This window comes from Sus scrofa, chromosome 2, assembly GCF_054392235.1.
Source record: "Sus scrofa isolate SSC_HxYL_T2T_F1_AM1 chromosome 2, Sscrofa_HxYL_maternal_Yorkshire_Landrace_v2.0, whole genome shotgun sequence".
In the NCBI taxonomy this organism is placed as follows: domain Eukaryota; kingdom Metazoa; phylum Chordata; class Mammalia; order Artiodactyla; family Suidae; genus Sus; species Sus scrofa.
The window spans coordinates 26,178,496-26,190,726 of NC_139384.1; the positions used below are offsets into that span (position 1 = coordinate 26,178,496).

The 12,231-nt window shown below is 35.3% G+C and overlaps 1 long non-coding RNA gene across 1 annotated transcript in view; it reads left to right on the forward strand.

Moving 5' to 3' along the window:
- Positions 1 to 12,231, forward strand: part of LOC100522921 (uncharacterized) — a 273,546-nt gene that overhangs the window by 194,066 nt on the left and 67,249 nt on the right. Inside the window, exons 2-3 of the long non-coding RNA XR_014837073.1 lie at positions 9,151 to 9,264; positions 11,748 to 11,823. This is a non-coding gene — a long non-coding RNA (uncharacterized LOC100522921). The remainder of the gene's footprint in view (positions 1 to 9,150; positions 9,265 to 11,747; positions 11,824 to 12,231) is intronic.

Sequence of the window (12,231 nt, forward strand, 5' to 3'; positions counted from 1 at the left end):
GTTCAGTGGGTTAAGGACCTGGCGTTGCCATGAGCTGTGGTGTAGGTCACAGGTGTGGCTCAGATCCCAAGTTGCTGTGGCTGTGGGGTAGGCCAGCAGCTGTAGTTCCGATTAGACCCTAGCCTGGGAACCTCCATATGCCACAGGTATGGCCCTAAAAAGAAAAAAAAACATATTTATATATAATAAAAAAAGAAAACTGGCTTGGAGTTTGAGACAAATGAGACATGATTTTAGAAGGAAAAAGAAAATAACAATCCACAGAGCCAATAACCACAGTAAACCAGAAGCGGAAGATCCAAAGATAGCTTTTCTTAAACACATTATAGTATAAATACTGAAAACCAAAAACAATGGGGAAAAAAATCTAAAATGCGATTTTAGTAGTGATAACACAACACATTGCTCTCAATGAAGCAAAGGGAAGATTGGCAGCTGACCTTTCAGCAGAAATGAGGAAAGACAGAAGGAAGTATAATCACATTTTTAAATTGCTAAAAGAATATAACTACCATACTTAGAATTGTATACTTAGAGGCCACACCATAAAGGAAGGTGAAACAAAGACGTTTTTGAATAAACCAAAACTGAGGGAATTTATTGTCAGTAGCTCTGCAATAAAAGAAAATAATTTCAAATAATAATGGGGGCATGTAGAAGGTAATGAAGAACAATATAAAAGGTAGATCTATGTATGCATGTAAGATATTGTCTTAATACAATAATGGTAATGTCTATAAATTATGTATTTAAAATTAAAATACATGACAAAATGATGCAAAAGGTAGTAATATATCAAATTTAAAGGTTTTACTATTTGAGCAGACTAGACTAAATTACTTGTATCCAACAATAATAAATTAAGAATGCATATGCTAAACTGTAGAGTAACCATTAAAGGGGTAGTAAAAGAATGTATAACAACTAATAAAAGGCAAAAAAGGGAATTATAGAAATGTTTGATTAATCTGAAAGATGGCAAAAAAGCAAAATCAAAGAAACATAAAACAGGTAAGTATACATATAAAGTAAAAGTGAATAATAATATGAATATTAAATCAACCTCATCAACAATTGTAGTGATTACATGTAAATGTGTAAGTGGAGTATGCATGTGTATAACTAGATATAGCTATTAACTGCAAACATCTCTATCCTTTCATAACAGGATAAAATAGCTCCTTTCTTGAATACAGCTTCAATTTAATTTAATTCATTTTTTCTTCACTCTCACTCCATTGTTTGTGGTTTCGGACAGTAATTTTATTTTTTCTTATTTTGATTTGTCTTTTTCTGCTGCCTCAAAGGATTCTCTCACATATTAACAGTTGGGGATTGGTGAGCATTTGATATTCATCCACTCCATTCCTTTGGTGATCATATTCCCTCTTAGCTTTCATCTGTAAAGATTTATAAATAATGAATTTCCTTTTTCAGTTTAATCTTGTAAAGGGACTTTTCATTATTTCTTTAGCTGTTTTCTGCATTTCTCTCCCACTTAGGTAAAAAAGAAAATACAGTCTTGTAACTTACAAATAGGACATCTTTCAGAAGTCTAGGCACACCTACACCATGTTTGTAGATAAAAATCAGGTGTTGTCTATCCAACATTTGATGATCCTTTTTGTTCACAGTGGCACACAGGACACTTAGTTCCCTTCCATGAGTTCTAAGTTCAGAGGATATTATTTCATAAATATAATTTAAATTTCTCAATAAGTATAATGACTTAGATTTCATATAGTGAATTTTAGCTGTCATTCTTCTGTCTGTGTTATGAGATAGTGAGCTATTCTGACCTTTTAACTTAAACATCTTGGAATTTCACTATCTCATACTGAAGGACCCAGGCATCTACTGAGGACATAGTCATTGGACTATGAGGTACAAGGAGAAGAAAATGTTATATATATTAAACCACTGAAATTTTAAGGTTGGTACATTATGTTGATGAATCTATTGATTCAAAAGAAATTATAAGTATACAGGCTATCCCTGTCAAATTACAAATGAAATTCGTTGCAGCACTAGAACAAAATACTGTAAAATTTGTATGGAAACAGAAAGACCCCAAATCACCAAAGCAATATTGAAAAAGAAAAACAGAACTGGAGGAACCAGGCTCTCTGACTTCAGACTATACAATGAAGCTACGGTTATCAAAACAGTATGTTACTGGCACAAAAACAGAAATATAGATCAATGGAACAGGATAGAAATCCCAGAAATAAACCCAAAGACCTATGGTCAACTAATATATGACAATGAAGGAAAGAACAACAGTGGAAGAAAGATAGCCTCTTCAGTAAGTGATGCTGGGAAAACTGGACAGCTACCTGTAAAAGAGTGAAGTTAGAACACACTCTAACAACATACACAAAAATAAACTCAAAATGGATTAAAGACTTAAATGTAAGGACAGATACTATAAAATTCCTGGAGGAAAACCTAGAACACTCTTTGACATAAACTGCAGCAACATCTTGTTTGATTCACCTCCTAGAATAAATGACAATAAAAACAAGATAAATGAATAGGACCTAATTAAGCTCAACCAATAAAACATATTTTCGTGTTATTTCACCTTATCCATGGAATCTCAAAGAAACTTAGTAACTGTTGGGGAAGAAAATTACTGAACTCAATCTTTTAAACCATATTAAGTTTACAATATCTTCTTAAGATATAAAAATACAACATTCATTTATATGAAACATAATTTTGTTTAAATTATAAATATATGTCATATATTAGATATAGTAAGGAATTTTGTTTTAGAGGTGTTTAAATATCCCTTACATATATAGTTATGGTATAAAATTTAAATATACCATTGTATTGATAACTTTTACAGTATGAGGTATTATGACAAAATTATAGTAAGAGATTATCTATCAAAGAGTTATGATGAAATTAAATAGCAAACATTAAATTCATAAGTCTTGTATTTTAATATTCCACTGAGACAAATATGATTGGAGTTTTATGGTATATAATATGCAGCAATTTACCTATTATAAAATTATAATTAAAACATTACTGCAAGGATGCAAATTTTGACTGTGGCATACTTTACAGATTTATTTATTAGATTTTTGACATAGCTCTATGACCCAAATATATTTTAATGATCATCTTTATTAAAAGGTAATTATCTTCATTATAGAAAATTCAGAAATGTGGAAAGCAATCAAAATAAACACTAATTTCTATCAGTATCTGCATTTTGTGTACAATTTTTTTCTTTTTTTCTTTTTTCTTTTTTTTTTTTTTTTATGGCTACACCCAGAGCATATGGAAGTTCCCAGACTAGGGGTTGAATCAGAGCTGCAGCTGTCAGCCTACACCACAACCATAGCAATGTGGGACCTGAGCCCTGTCTGCAACCTGCAACACAGCTCATGGGAATGCCGGATCCTTAACCCACTGAACAATGCCAGGGATGGAGCCTGCATCCTCATGGATACTAGTCAGGTTATTAACCCACTAAGCCACTACAGGAACTCCTGTGTACATTTTTTAAAAATAGGAGATCCTTTAGAATATAATTCTACCTAAAATCCATCATTCCACTGTTAACCCACAATGTAATAGTTTGTACTTCTCATGAGGTGATACGAATAGTCTGGGAACTCTTGTCCATTGACAGTCTGGAGCCCTAATTCTATACATAATTCTCCAGGCTCTCTGGTTAGACTGTCCAACGGCCATCATTGTTCCATCATATGCTTGCTCTGTGAACTTAGACATAGTGTTTTTTCTGTATTTTGCTTTTTTCCTTTGGAAAACAAAGGTAATAACCTACCTAGCTCATAGTTAGGATTTTTTAAGAATGCCCAGATATACTACAATGATTAAAGCAAGGATAATAATCTATCTAACCCATACAATGAGTGACGATTCATTACAAACTAGATGTTAGGAGTTCATATGAATGCCTCGTACATAGTGCTTTGTTCCATAAATGTTTTTAAAAGTTTGTACAGCTTTGTTACTATGACTAGTAGTATTATTAAAGTTGTACAATAATCAACGTACACTTACCAAAATTGGCTGCCTATCTTCAAAAACAGCGAATGTTGAGACATCTGAATACCTTGTGCTTTCAGTACATTTCTTTGGAAGTCATTCATATTCTACAAACTTCAATGATAAGGAGAATCCAGCCTTTCCATGTCTGAAAAAAAAAATTTAAATTGTTCTTGGAGGTTACCATGGATCCTTACTTTCTTCTTTGAGAAAAGCAATATGGGGGGATAGATCATTGCCGACCGTTTCTCACCACCTTTGACTCTGAACATTACTGCCTTAGCTTTGGGCAGTAAGCATGACACCTTTGTCATCCACACTCAGACACCGAATGAGAAATAGCTGGTCTGAGGCCCACAACCATTCAGCAGATTAAAGAGCCCACAGACGTCTGAAAGCAAGGCTGTGATTTCTAGATATTGCTTGGCCTTGCGCTGAAAAAGAAATAAACTCTTTATAAAACGTATGGACTGGTTTCTATCTCACACTATCATCTTATTTTTGTTTTAAATTAGACAAAAAAAAACAGGCGTAATAAACTGTTAAAACATTATGTTCCATGTATATAATATGTTTTATTATATACTCCATGTATATAATGTGTACACAGCTATATGCATTTTAACTGATGAATTATATTTTGAAAAGTACATATATATTCTACTGCACAATATAAAACTTAGAGCTTGATAAAAAAATACCTTTCAGTTGACTTTGAAAATTTATTTTGTTGAAGTATAGTTGATTTACAATGCTGTGTTAATTTCTTCTGTACAGCAGTGATTCAGTTATATATATTATTTTTTCATATTCTTTTGCATTATGGTTTATCAAAGATATTGAATATATTTCACTGTGCTATAATACAGCAGGACCTTGTTCATCCATTCTATTATGTAATAGTTTGCATCTGCTAATCCCCAACTCCCAGTTCATTCCTTCCCTACCCCTCCTCTCTTGGCAACCACAAGTCTCTTTTCTATGTTTGTGAGTCTGTTTCTATTTTGTAGATAAGTTCATTTGTGTCATATTTTAGATTCCACATATAAGTGATATTGTATGGTATTTGTCTTTCTGACTCTCAGTTGATTATTTGAAACAAACTTCAGAATTAATGCATTCAAGGATAAAAGTACTCATACAAATTTTGGGGAAAATATAATATATGTATCCTCCTGATAAGGGGGAATAGGTAGAAATAAGGGCAAATTCACAAAAATAGAGCTTTGGGACCTTCTAACTTCATGGCTTTACTTGGGTTTCCACAGAAAGCAGAAACTAAGTCAAGGGATCACATGTACATAACTTTTTGGCGAAGTGATTCCAGCATCATTCCCCTACTGGTCAAGTATCCTGCTCCCAAATTACAGATTCAGGAGTTCCCACTGTGACACAAGAGGAATCACAGTGTCTCTGCAACAGCAGGTTCAATCCCCAGCCAAGCCCAGTGGGTTAAGGATCCAGCATTGCTGCAGCTGTGGCATAGGTTGCTCCAGCTTGGCTATAGTCCCTGGCCCTGGAAATCCATATGCCATAGGGTGGCCAAAAAAGACACAAACAAAAAACAAATTACAGGTGCATAAGTGTTGGCATTTTCCTGAAGATGAGTGTCCCAGACCGAAGCCTCAGAAACAAGGTGGGGCAGAAAAAAGGAGATTCAGCAGAGGCAAGATAGCATCACAGCTGATTGAAGATGATTGGAACCAAAAGGCCAGAGTAAAAGACAAGCTTGGAATGGAATCTTGGGGATGGGACGGGCATGGGACAAAGGCTGTGGAGTCTTGGGAGGCATCAGAGGTGCGCAATTCATCTATAAATATGTAAATCACCATTACTCTAAGAAAAAGTTTGATTTTTTAAATCATTCTTTTTTTTTTTTTTTCGTCTTTTTTGCCATTTCTCAGGCCGATCCCACGGAATATGGAGGTTCCTAGGCTAGGGGTCAAATCGGAGCTGTAGCCACCTGCCTATGGCAGAGCCACAGCAACACTGTATCCAAACTGCGTCTGCAACCACACCACAGCTCACGGCAAAGCCGGATCCTGAACCCACTGAGCAAGGCCAGGGATCGAACCCGCAACCTCATGGTTCCTAGTCAGATTTGCTAACCACTGCGCCACAACGGGAACTCCTTTTAAATCATTCTTTATCCTAAAAGATATTATAGTTCTGAAAATAAACACTGAGAATAAGATTAAATTTCCTCTGTAATATTTTCCAGTTGTTTGGGAGAATCCTGTGTACATTTACAATGTTTGCACTCTTTTTTATTTCTCTTTGTAAGAATTTAATTACAGTGTTTGCTTCTTTTAATTTCCCTTTCTCAAAAGACAAAGCATAGTTGAGTATTAAAAAAATACATAAGCATTCTTATATGTTGTGTGTTTGAGAAAAGAATATAAGATGTGCATCTGAAAGATGCTACCGAGTAACCAAGTGTCCCTCAGTAAGTTACCTAACCTCAGTCTGTTTTTCTATCAATGTTGTTTATTTGGTTCAAATAATATACACAGTCTTGGTTAAGAGAGCAGAGCTGATTTTGGATTTGTTTAAAAGCTGATTAATAGGATTACTCTTTTATTAATTGTGTGATCCTAGTTATATCCTTAGACTCTCTGTGCCTCAGTTTCCTCATTTAAAAATAGAGGAAAGTCTGGAGTTCCTGTCCTGGCTCAGTGGTTAATCAACCAGACTAGCATCCACGAGGACATGGGTTTGATCCCTGGCCTTGACTGGTGGGTTAAGGATCCGGCTTGCCATGAGCTGTGGTGTAAGTCACAGATGCAGCTCAGATCCCACATTGCTGTGGCTCTGGCGTAGACCGGCGGCTACAGTTCCGATTGGACCCCTAGCCTGGGAACCTCCATATGCCATGGGTGTGGCCCTAAATGGACAAAAATAAATTTTTTTTAAAAATCGAGGAAAGTCCACAGAAAAGAAACTCATGGACTTGGAGAACAGACTTGTGGTTGCCAAGCAGAAGGGGAAGGGATGGACTGGAAATCTGGGGTTAACAGATGCAAACTATTGCCTTTGGAATGGATAAGCAATGAGATCCTGCTGTATAGCACTAGGGACTATGTCTAGTCACTTATGATGGAGCATGATGGAGGATAATGTGAGAAAAAGAATGTATATATGTATGTGTGACTGGGTCACTTTGCTGTATAGTAGAAAGTTAACAGAACACTGTAAACCAGGTATAATGGAAAAAATAAAAATCATTTGCAAAATACGAAATAAAGGAAAATAATAGTACCTATCAAATGCATGTAATGTGCTTAGAGTACTCATTTAAGTTTGAGTAAGCTAAGAAAGTACTTACCCTGAATGATGAACTAATTTGTCCAAGGTCATATAGCTTCTGATTAAACCCCAAGACTAGAGCCCAGTCTGTTAACTTCCATCCCATTCCATTTCATGCCATTCCCATAGTGCCTCATACAGTAATCTTTATGGTAATTTTGTCTCTAATTTATTAGCATTAGTTTTTAAATTAGTATTTTAAATTATATAATAAGCTCATCAGTAATCACGAATCAAAAAGTTTTGCTAATCATTATGGATTTTTTTCATTGCTTTTGAGGTTATTTTAAAATATCTGGTTAAACATCCTTTTTAAGCAGTTATTTGGAAAGTATTTGGGATTGCCTGCTCTTAAGGATTTATTCTGATTCTTTAGAAGAATTTCTACATTTTAGAATCTCAAGCCTTATCCAGTTTGGGAAATAGAGAAGACTGACAAACTGATTCTCCAAATAGATTCTCTAATACCTTTTGGTGATACTCAGCATAAAATGGATTTATGATGCAGAATAAGACAGGAATCAACAATCTTAAGCTAAACACCTAGTAGGAGAAATTCCCTGGAGATATCACTATGGAAACCAAAGAAGCTCAAGTTAGCAATATCGGAGAAAGGGAAAGTACTGCACAGCAACAGAGCTGCAAACAAATTAAACCAAAACCCTGTGGTTGCAGCTGAAGCAGTATTTATAATCCCTTACAATGCATGCCTTTATTTCAAATTTATTCTCTCAAGATAGTGCTAGATTCCGTAAACCCCCCCTGGCTAGCAAAGACTAGGCATTCCAACTCAGAATCACTACTTCATAACAAAACTTATTTCAAGCTACATTAGGCATCCCCAGCTGGGCTAAACACCACTGTAATATAATGTTTGTTTCTAAAAAAATAAAAAAAGGACCTTTCACTCAGTAGCCAGTGAGCTGAGACTGCTGTATCTTAAAATCTCCAGTGAACTTCAGGATTATAAATTAGGTCCTGGTCTTCAGAGTTATAAATTAGACCCTGTTTTTTTCCCCTCTGCCTTAAGAGAATTTAGAAGAAACGATTCAAATAATTTGAGTGGTTTTACAGAACACCCACATCTCGAGAACTGTTTTGGGAAGGAGTTGATATCCCGAGATACCATAAAGGGGTAAAGAAAGATTGTTATTACTGGCCTTGAATGTGTTCAAGGTCATGTTGGTTTCATCTGTACATTGTTCACAGCATTTTCAGCAAGGGTTGTGCATTCTGTAGCCTAAAATTACACATATTTTGTGATTCTGTTGGTTCCAAGCAAAAAGTTTTATTGATGCATTCTAAATAGAGATGGTCAAATACTAGAATAAGCACAAATTTTAAAATATGTTAACATGCTCATATTTATTAATAGTGATCTAAGAATTACCTAAGGATTATTATTATTATTATTATTTTATTTTGCTTCTTACATATATCTGTCTCCAAAATTTCCTTGTTTCCTCCTATTGGACTAATGGATTCTTTTTTTGAGGTGGGGAGGGCAGAGATGCAGCATATAGAAGTTCCCAGGCTAGGAGTTGATGTACACTACAGCTTGTGGCAACGCTGGATCCTTAACCCACTGAGCAGGGCAGGGTGGCAGGGGGGCAGGGGGGGCAAGGATCAAACCTGGATACTAGTTGGGTTTCCACTGAGCCATGATGGGAACTCCTGATTCTTTTAGTTTGTATTTATTAATCCTATCTGTTATGCTTGGTCTTTTATAAAATTAATGTTGGTCTATACTTCCTTCTGATAGTCTAATATTAAGCAACTTGGGACTTTCAAAATTAAGTTGTTGATTTGTTTCAGAAATGTGAAGATAGAACATCAAGTTCTGTTCACCAAGCCTGTCATAAAGAACACTGCCTGCTGGAAAAACATAGATGGCAAATGCTTCTACTCCTCCCTCCCTGGAGAAAAAGGGTATGTCCTGTGATATATAGAAATCTATACGGGTCTTCACTTTCCAGGTTACTCTGGAGTCTCTGAGGACAATTGATGACTCAAGTCATAACAGTCCAAACTGTAACATGCTCATAAACTCAGAGCAAGGAAGCCAACTCAGGGCAAGAAAATTTGGATTTCCAGTATCATTTTAAAATCAATGAGATGGAGTTCCCGTTGTGGCGCAGTGGTTAACGAATCCGACTAGGAACCATGAGGTTGCGGGTTCGGTCCCTGCCCTTGCTCAGTGGGTTACCGATCCGGCTTTGCCGTGAGCTGTGGTGTAGGTTGCAGACGCGGCTCAGATCCCGTGTTGCTGTGGCTCTGGCGTAGGCCGGTGGCTATGGCTCCGATTCGACCCCTAGCCTGGGAAACCTCCACATGCCGCCCAAGAAATAGCAAAAAGACAAAAAATAAAATAAAATAAAATAAAATCAATGAGATATGTGACTTAAAATGATAGTATTGTTGTTTAGGGAAATCCTATATTTTTTTAATTTTTATGCTGTGAACTATTAAATGATAAGTGAAGGCATATTAACAAGTTCAGAGTTTATTTGAGCAAAAATCTATTGGAATCAGGCAGCAACAAACTGGAAGTGGTTGGGAGCACTTTGCCTTCCAGAGCAAGGGGACAGAGTTATCAGAGAAAGTGTGAAGCAAGGAAAGGCTATTATTTCACTGGTTATAGCTTCAAACCTAGTTGGCTATTTGTGATTGGTTATCCTTAGTGTGTTGATACCATAACCTTGAGGCATTTTCAGCCTTAGATTCTGGTCTGTCACCGTGACATGAAGACCTAATCTAATAGTCTTGTTTAATTAGTTTAACACTATACTATATGTTTATTGGAATCAGAGAATGCATAAGATTAGGTCTTAGAGATAATCTATTTCAGTCCTCTCATGATTTAGCTGTAAACTCCACTAACACAAATATTCTAGGCTTGTAGTCATTTTTCAGAATTTGCCATGATAGTATTGGGTCTCTATAGCTCCTCTCTTGTAAGCAGTACTGTTTTAGGATTTTCAGGGAATTAAAAGAGAAACAAATGGTAACTTGGCAAGAACTGTAGATGCAGCGCTTGCTGAGATTCCTCTTTTGGTCTGTTTAATGAGCCTTTATCACATTATGTATGTGATATATTCAGATGCGTGTGACATATTTCATTTATAGAGGAATATATTTATATATGAAAGAGTGCATGCAAAGCAGAGACTTTGTAAATAAAGTTAAATTACAATATATTCTAGATGGTTGTGCATAAGTATACGATGTTTTGCTTATTTTATAATGTATTTTTGCCTTGGAGATTAAGTACTCAAAATATGCACTAGACAGTGGTACTGATTTTGAGAAACATTATCTGGGGTCTAAACTCTACTCAACATTTTGTAATAACCTATGTGGGAAAAGAATCTGAAAAGTAATGGAAATGTGTATAACTGAATCACTCTGCTGTACACATGAAACTATCACAACATAGGAAATGACGTTGTAAATCAACTATACTCCAGCATAAAATAAAAGTGTAATAAATAAGCAAATAAATAAGTACATTGATAACCTTTTCAACAAATCCCTCACCTCAACTCATCTACCCATCCGGAGATTCTTAACACAGTAAACTCATGGCTCCGTTATAGATCACTCATTTGGAACATAATTTGAGAAGGCAGTGATAACTGAGAGAAGAATTCTCTGTCTGGGGAGGTGAGGGTTACATGGTAAAGGAATTGCTGCAAGCTTAGGTAGAGATGACTGTTTTTGCTTTTCATAGGAGGGAAAAGTTGTTCAAGAATTGTTCAAACCACAGAGCTAACAAAGAATGGTGTAGTGGTTGATGCACATAGTTTGAATCTAAGTACACTGCCCCTCTAATTTTTAAAAAAAAAATACTCAAATAACCCATTGCATAATTCTCCTTATATATTTTGAAATATTACAAATAACATTAAGATTAGATTTAAATTTTAACCTCGATTTGAAATTTTCTACACAAATATTTGTGGGTTTTTTAATCTATTCTTTCAGAATATTTTCTTCCCTATTAACAAACACATACACATGTTTGCACAGAAACACACACAGCTGTGTTTAATAAAATAAGTATTGCTTTTATGTGATGACCTTTTTTTTTAATAAACCACAGCTACCATGCAAATTTACTAAGCTACTCTTTTAAAAAATTTTTTTAGAACAATAATTTTAGATTTACACAAAATTTGCAAAGACAATTACAGAGAAGGTTTCCATATATACTTCATACAATTTTTTATTAAGATCTTACTTACTCTGGTGCCTTTGTCATATTGCTACATTATTATTAAAGTCCATACTTTTTTTTTTTTTTTAAGTTTTGATCTGATATCCTCTACTCTAGCTTAGGATCCAGGCTACAGTACCATTGTGTTTAGTTGTCATGTCTCACTGAATTCTTCTTGGATTTGAAAATTTTTCAGACTTTTTTATGACCTTGAGTTTTGCTAACCTGTAACCCCATGAAAAACAACTTGATAACAAGGAAACAAAGAAATGGTAAGTATACACAGTTCTTTTTGCCTTTGGCTCATTTCCAAAGTTACTTAGTTCAGGGACTTTTTCCCCCAATTCCCTTTAGTGATGTTGTTTTGTACATTTCCAACATGGATTGTTTTGTCACAGTTTACATTCTAGCCTAGGTTTCCCCAACTTCCTACATTTTTTCTTTAAGTTTGCATACTTAAGTATATTCCCTTTGTGCTGTCAAGTTCTGTCAAGTTCTGCTGACAAGTTAGTTTCACCAATTCCTCAAAGTGCCTGTGCTTCACATATTAAAAATTCCACATCCCCAAACCTCTGATAACCAGTTATATCTCTTGTCTCTAATGGTTGCTTTCTCCCAGTGTCATATAAATGGAAAGATACATACATTGTATAGTCTTTTCGGACTGGCTTCTTTCACTT